Source organism: Physeter macrocephalus, chromosome 5 (assembly GCF_002837175.3).
Source record: "Physeter macrocephalus isolate SW-GA chromosome 5, ASM283717v5, whole genome shotgun sequence".
Classification (NCBI taxonomy): domain Eukaryota; kingdom Metazoa; phylum Chordata; class Mammalia; order Artiodactyla; family Physeteridae; genus Physeter; species Physeter macrocephalus.
Window position 1 is genome coordinate 104279008 of NC_041218.1, and position 7468 is coordinate 104286475.

The 7468-nt window shown below is 35.7% G+C and overlaps 1 long non-coding RNA gene across 1 annotated transcript in view; it reads right to left on the reverse strand.

Moving 5' to 3' along the window:
• Nucleotides 1-7080, reverse strand: part of LOC114486361 (uncharacterized) — a 63938-nt gene extending 56858 nt beyond the window's left edge. The window contains exons 1-2 of the long non-coding RNA XR_003680009.2: nucleotides 7042-7080; nucleotides 5625-5677 (exon numbers count right to left, since the gene is read on the reverse strand). This is a non-coding gene — a long non-coding RNA (uncharacterized lncRNA). The remainder of the gene's footprint in view (nucleotides 1-5624; nucleotides 5678-7041) is intronic.
• Nucleotides 7081-7468: the final 388 nt, after the last annotated feature.

A 7468-nucleotide genomic window follows, 5' to 3' on the forward strand; every position in this document is an offset into this window, starting at 1 on the left:
GTAAAGGTGAAAAGAAACTATGTGTTGGAAAATAAAATCTCTCTCTATAATATAATCTATATATAATATATCGAATATATTAATGTTCAACAATATTAAATATCCATGTTAATAGTATTTCTTAAATATGTGTTTCTTTTCTTATTAGCCCAGTAAATAATAAAATAAAATAAAATAGGACCAATGGAAATAAAATATGAGCCACATAGGCAATTTAAAATTGTCTCATAAGAATGTTTTAACAAGTAAAAGGAAATGGAAAATGATTTTTATGATATCTTTTTAAAGTTTACCCCAGTATATGCAAAAATATTACATTTTCAACAGTAGTTATAAAAATATAATAATAAAATATTTAACATATTTTGCACATCTCAATATTTGGTCTGTATAGAGATTTCATTGATTTTGCAGTCGATAAAGCAGATTAGCGTACCCAGTTTGTTCCAAACATGCTTCAAAGTTTTCCAGTAACTGAACTGAGTATTTGTTTTTAAATTTAAATTAACTAAAATGAGAAATTCAGTTCTCCAGTCACAATAGTGCATTTCGAATGTCCAGGAGCCACATGTGCTGGTAGCTTCCTTTCTGGATGACCCTGAGCTGTGCTGACTTCCTTTCTCTGTGTCTTCTTTAACCCTCCCCAGCTGAGTGCAGGGGCCAGGCTTCATCAATCTCAGAAAAACGTTGTGAATGAAGCAGAGAGCATGGGAGAGATGAAGGGAAAAAAACCAAATCTGGCTAATCCACTTTAAAGAGAATAAAACCCAGCTTTTTGCAAAGGCAGAAGATGGTGAGGGATTTTCAAATGTGGGTGTGAGTGGGCACGTGCACTGTCCATGCTTACACTCTGGGAACTGCTTCAACACAGGCAACAACTCTACACGTGAGTCCATGGATGTGGGTTTGAAGCCCAGCCTGCCCCACTCTAGCTCTCTGACCTTGGGGAAATCAATTGCGCTTGTCTGAGCCTTAGGGTTCCTGTCTGTAAACCGAGGACAATGATATCTACCTCTCTAGTTTGTTTTGACAATTAAATGTGATAATAATGACCTGGCTTTGTAAACTGTAGATGCCTCTACGATTTTGTTAATGCCTTTATAATCTCCTACTCCTTAGTCACTCTTTTTTGTGACTATACAAAGCCCGTGGGACAAAGTGACACCCCAGGTCCCCCAAACTTTCCAATAATTTCTCATCTCTTTCAGCAGGACTTTTGATTCCAAAAAGATCCACATACCCCTTCAGTACAAATGCGTAATTTCAGGTTCTTCAAAGGGAAGGGAGACTGGGAAAATCAAACCATTTGTGGGTTTAACTGTTCTTTTAGTCACCAGCTAATAGCGCTTCCTAAATATCTCTCAAGGCTTTAGGAGACACTTAGAAAACAGACTCTTGCCTCCTCCCCTCATTGAGGCCAATCATGCAGTGGAAAGAACTTGCATGTGTAAGGCACTGGGAGATCCTGGTCTGCAAGCTCTTTGTTCATGATTGACTTTGTGATTTAGTTCAAATCACTTAACCTCCTTGTGAAAACAAGCAGGACTCTGTGGGGCTCCTGGGCATGGAAGTCTTTCAAACAGTTGCTAATCAAGGAAGGGAGGGATGCAGAGAAAAAGGAGAAGCAGTCAAGAAACAATAGTGCAGCCTTGGGGCAGGGGCCTCGTTCCCCCCAAAAGGATACACATAACCATATCTTTGAGCTATGCTGAAGAACTAAAACTCCGACCAAACGGAAAATGTTCCAGAGAGAAGGTCACAGTTTGCTAACCTTGACCACCAGCGTCCAGGTTAAAGGAGTGCAGGCCCCGCATACACTCTGATTCTTATCAGCAACCCCACCCTTGAACCACTGCAATAAAACTCCTCACTAAATCCACCCCCCTCCCCCACAAGTTGGGACACACGGTTTTCCAGGGAAGGAGCCCTCTGTGTTCCCTTTTGCCTGGCAAAGCAGTAAATCTATTCTTCTCTACTTCACCCAAAACTCTGTGTCTGAGATTTGATTCAGCGCTGGTGCACAGAGGCTGAGTTTTCAGCATCACCTGGGCTGCAGCATTTGTTGTTCATATGTGGTGGTGGTGGTATTTGCATATTAAGAAAAGTAACAACTGTCCTCTTTAACTCTTAGAAATAACATGAAAATCTGATAAGACGCCGGATAACAAAGTGTGTTGCCTGTTTGTAAAGCCCTCTTCAGGAGGAAACTTTCAAGAATTTCTTTTTGGTTGCATCAGAGGCTCCATGAGGGCACCCACTATGTCCCCAAACCAGACAGCCTGTTCTAGGACACAGTAGAGACAATGAACAGGAGGTGGATTATAGTTCTACAGAATAAATCAACACAGGGCCTCTTCCAAAGGAATTTCACAGCCTGCTCTAGGCTCTAGATCCTTACCCATATGCTTTTTCGGATGTAGCAATGAAATGAAAACTGCTGTCAAAAGCACTTCAATTGCAAATGGACTTCTACTTGAATTGTAATGCTTGATTATAATTATTTTCAGAGCAAAACTTTACCTATTCAAATGTGTCTTTTATAAAAGTTCATCAGGGAAGATCATTATAGTCTCCTTAATTGAACTTTTAATTAGTCCGCAGAGATTATTTTAAATGTTTCCTTTGATTATGTGTTGAGTTCTGTGACTTGTTGCCCCATAGAAATAGCAGAATTGACATTTCCTTCCTTATCTCCTTTAGAGCATTCAGATAAGGATAATTTCATTAGTTCCTGTCTAAATGATGTTTCGGATCTAGGCCCTAGAGCTAAGAAAATGATTTTTAATGGGCTGCACCATTTAATCTATTCATGTAGACAAATTGGATTAAGCACAATCTTTTTGAAAAGCCTCTAAAAATCCATAATTATGAACAATAAAAATATTTTTTAGGTTTTCTTTGCAAAAGACTATCACATTAAGAAAAACAATTACAACTGATATTCAGAAGAAAAGTTTGAGTTCTTATTAATCTATAAAGAGTGTGCCAAGGGGAAATGTCAATTGCATGCTCTTTTTTTTATCTTTAGATAGTTGCTTCATTACCACATAATCAATTATTTATTCTGTAGCTCAAACTAATTAGCCTTTTCATAAGAAAAGTATCTTGAAGTTGTAATATTCTTCTAATATTCATGTGATTATATCAAACATATCAAGCCTGCATGTGATGATGAAACATGGGAGGTTTTGCGTTAAGTGATGAACAATTAAAAGTCTGTGAAATCCAGCTATCAAATTGCCTACGACACATTAAAGCAAATGTGTTCATTGAATTTTAATGAGCTGTAAAGCAAAAAGTAGAAAACGGTGTAATCTATTTTGCCTTATTTTGACTTAGGGGTGAATTGTTAATCATGAAATCAGGAGACATTCTGGGTTCAAGTTGCTATACAAAATATATGAGTCAAGATATTTAACCACAAAACTTGTACTTAAAATTAGATACCATGACTTAAAGACTTAAATATAAGACATGACACGATAAAACGCTTAGACGAGAACATAGGCAAAATATTAGCTGACTTAAATCATACCAATGTTTTCTTAGGTCAGTCCCCCAAGGCAATAGAAATAAAAGCAAAAATGGAACCTAATTGAACTTACAAGTTTTTGTACAACAAAGGAAACCATAAACAAAATAAAAAGAAAACCTATGGACTGGGAGAAAATCTTTGCAAATGATGCCACCAGCAAGGGCTTAATTTCCAAAATATACAAACAGTTCATACAACTCAGTAACAAAAAAACAAACAACCCAATCAAAAAATGGGCAGAAGACCTAAATAGACATTTCTCCAAAGACATGCGGATGGCCAACAGGCACATGAAAAGATGCTCAACGTTGCTAATTATTAGAGAAATGCAAATCAAAACCATGATGAGGTACCACCTCACACCAGCCAGAATGGCTATCATTAAAAAGTCTACAAAAAACAAATGCTGGAGAGAGTGTGGAGAAAAGGAAGCTTTCTTACACTGTTGGTGGGAATGTGAATTGGTGCAGCCACTATGGAAAACAGAAAAGACATTTCTCAAAAAACTAAGAGTTGCCATATAATCCTGCAATCCTATTCCTGGGCATATATCTAGAGAAAACTATAATTAGAAAAGATACATGCACCTCAGTGTTCATTGCAACACTATTTACAATAGCCATGCCACAGATGAATGGATAAAGAAAAGTGGTGTATATATATACAGTGGAATATTACTCAGCCATAAAAAAATGAAATACTGCCACCTGCAGCAACATGGATTGACCTAGAGATTATTATACTAAGTGAAGTAACTCAGAAAGAGAAAGACAAATACCATATGATATCACTTATATGTGGAACCTAAAAAATGACACAAATGAACTTACCTATGAAATGGAAACAGACTCACAGACACAGAGAAAACAATTGTGGTTACCAAGGGGAGTGGTGGTGGAGGGATGGATTGGGAGTTTGGGATTAGCAGATGCAAACTATTATACAGAGAATGGATAAACAACAATGTCCTACTGTATAGCACAGGGAACTATATTCAATATCCTGTGATAAACCATAAAGGAAAAGAATATGAAAAAGAATATATATATAATGAATCACTTTGCCATACAGTAGAAGTTAACACAACATTGTAAATCAGCTATAATTCAATAAAATAAAATTAAAAAATCAAATGCCATTGTATATATATACATATATATACATATATGTGTATATATGTGTATTTATATATCATATAAACATATGTTATATATATTATATGTAAAATATATAATTTATACATATTAAATATATAATATTGCTATAATTCAATAAAATAAAATTAAAAAATCAAATGCCATTGTATATATATACATATATATACATATATGTGTATATATGTGTATTTATATATCATATAAACATATGTTATATATATTATATGTAAAATATATAATTTATACATATTATATATATAATATTTATTATTATTTAAATATATAATATATAATATATAATACACATAAATATATATAATCATATATATTATATAACCATATAATAATTGTATTATTATTTTAATTTTAATTGTATTATTATTTTATATAATTATTATTTATATAATTATTATATAAAATATAGTATAATACATTATTATTATATTATAAATATATCATAATATAATTATATTTTATAATTATAATATAAATATATATAATTATTGTATGTTACAATATGTATACATTTTGAAATATGGGCATCTTTATAAGAAATAATTATAATAATATTTATACTAAAGTCATACAAGAGTAGGAAAGAAAGACAGAACAAAATAAAACATATCAATTTTCATAAGAAATATTGTTTCAAAATACTAAAAAACAAAAGAGAGAGGGAGCGAGAGAGAGGGATAGAGAACAGAACCAGTTATGAACGAGTGAAATTCTTCCAAGAGTGAATGGAAGTTTCAATATTAAGAAATCTGTTATTTTAATAAGTTAAAATCAAATATACCCAAAGATGCCCAAAGGTCTGTGACAAAATTAAACAAAGATCTCTGATTTAATTTTTTAAAATGTAAATACAATAAATAGATTGTGTGCACATTGTTAAGGACAAATGGATATGCCCATAACATAAAAGAATATACCTGTTAATCCAAAGGTAGTAATCTGCTTAATTGGGGGCACATTAGGCGAAGTCCTGTGAAAGTCAGAAAGAAGAATGAAACACTGATTATGACCACGGCTATTGAATGTTCACTGGAAATTTTAGACAATCAAACTAGAAAAATGAAAGGTACTGGAGTATGAAAATTGCTGAAGATACGAGATTTTTTTTTGTTTAAAACTAAATTCATTAAAATGCTAAAAATTAGTGAAAAACAAGGTACAAAATGAATGTATTTTAAATCTATAGCTTTACCAATAGTAAGGTATCAAACAAATACAAATTATAATTCAAGAAAATATTTTTAAAAAACTACTGAAGGATGAAAGTGAAATAAATTTAAATACATCGTTTTGCATAAAAATTTCCTCTTTATAAAGATTAATTTATAAATTCAATAAAATCCCAATGTAGATAACAAAGGTATCTTAAAATTGGAACTAGAAAATCTGATCCTAAAATTTATATGGAAATATAAGTAGAAAAGAACAGACAGATAATTGTGAAAAAGAAGATCAACAACTAGGACTAACCCTATCATCTATGAAGACATATTAGTAAACAAACTATCAAAAGAGTGTTGTAGGGCTTCCCTGGTGGCACAGTGGTTGAGAGTCCGCCTGCCGATGCAGGGGACGCAGGTTCGTGCCCCGGTTCGGGAAGATGCCACATGACGCGGAGCGGCTGGGCCCCTGAGCCATGGCCGCTGAGCCTGCGCGTCTGGAGCCTGTGCCCCGCAACGGGAGAGGCCACAACGGTGAGAGGCCCGCGTACCGCAAAAAAAAAAAAAAAAAAAAAGATTGTTGTACCCATGTACAAAAAGAGGCAAAGACCAACCAGATATAGCAAAACTCCAGAATTATACACAATTACTGATAGGAATTTATGGTATGATAATCGTGCATACAAAATCATAATTCAATACAAGACGTAAAGATAACCAGATAGTCATTTGGAAATTAAAACAAAGTTAGATTTATATATCATACCATGTAACAAAATAAATTCTTGACTGCATGAGCAATTTAAATATGTAATATGAAGCCATCATATTGAGAAGGAAAATTTGGGAAAACTTCTTTATGACATTGAAATGGGGAAAACTTTTCTACTATGACACACAAGTCCAGAAGCCATCAAAGAAAATGATGGCCCCATTAAAACAGAAAACATGAAAAAAAAATAACAAAACAACAAACCCCACAAACTTTCTATGTGTTAAAAACACCATTGACAAGAGACCTTCAACATAGCGGAAGAGTAAGACGTGGAGATCACCTTCCTCCCCACAAAGACATCAGAAATACATCTACATGTGGAACAGCTCCTACAGAACACCCACTGAACGCTGGCAGAAGACCTCAGACCTCCCAAAAGGCAAGAAACTCCCCACCTACCTGGGTAGGGCAAAAGAAAAAAGAATAAACAGCGACAAAGAATAGGGACGGGACCTGGGCAAAAGAAAAAAGAATAAACAGCGACAAAAGGGACGGGCCCTGCACCTCTGGGAGGGAGCCGTGAAGGAGGAAAGGTGTCCACACACTAGAAGCCCCTTCGCGGGCGGAGACTGCGGGCGGCGGAGGGCGGAAGCTTCGGGGCCGCGGAGGAGAGCGCAGCCACAGGGGTGCGCAGGGCAAAGCGGAGAGGTTCCCGCACAGAGAATCGGTGCCGCCCGGCACTCACCAGCCCGAGAGGCCTGTCTGCTCCCCCGCGGGGGCGGGCGGGGCCTGGGAGCTGAGGCTCGGGCTTTAGAGGTCAGATCCCAGGAAGAGGCCTGGGGTTGGCTGCATGAACACATTCTGAAGGGGCTAGTGCGCCACGGCT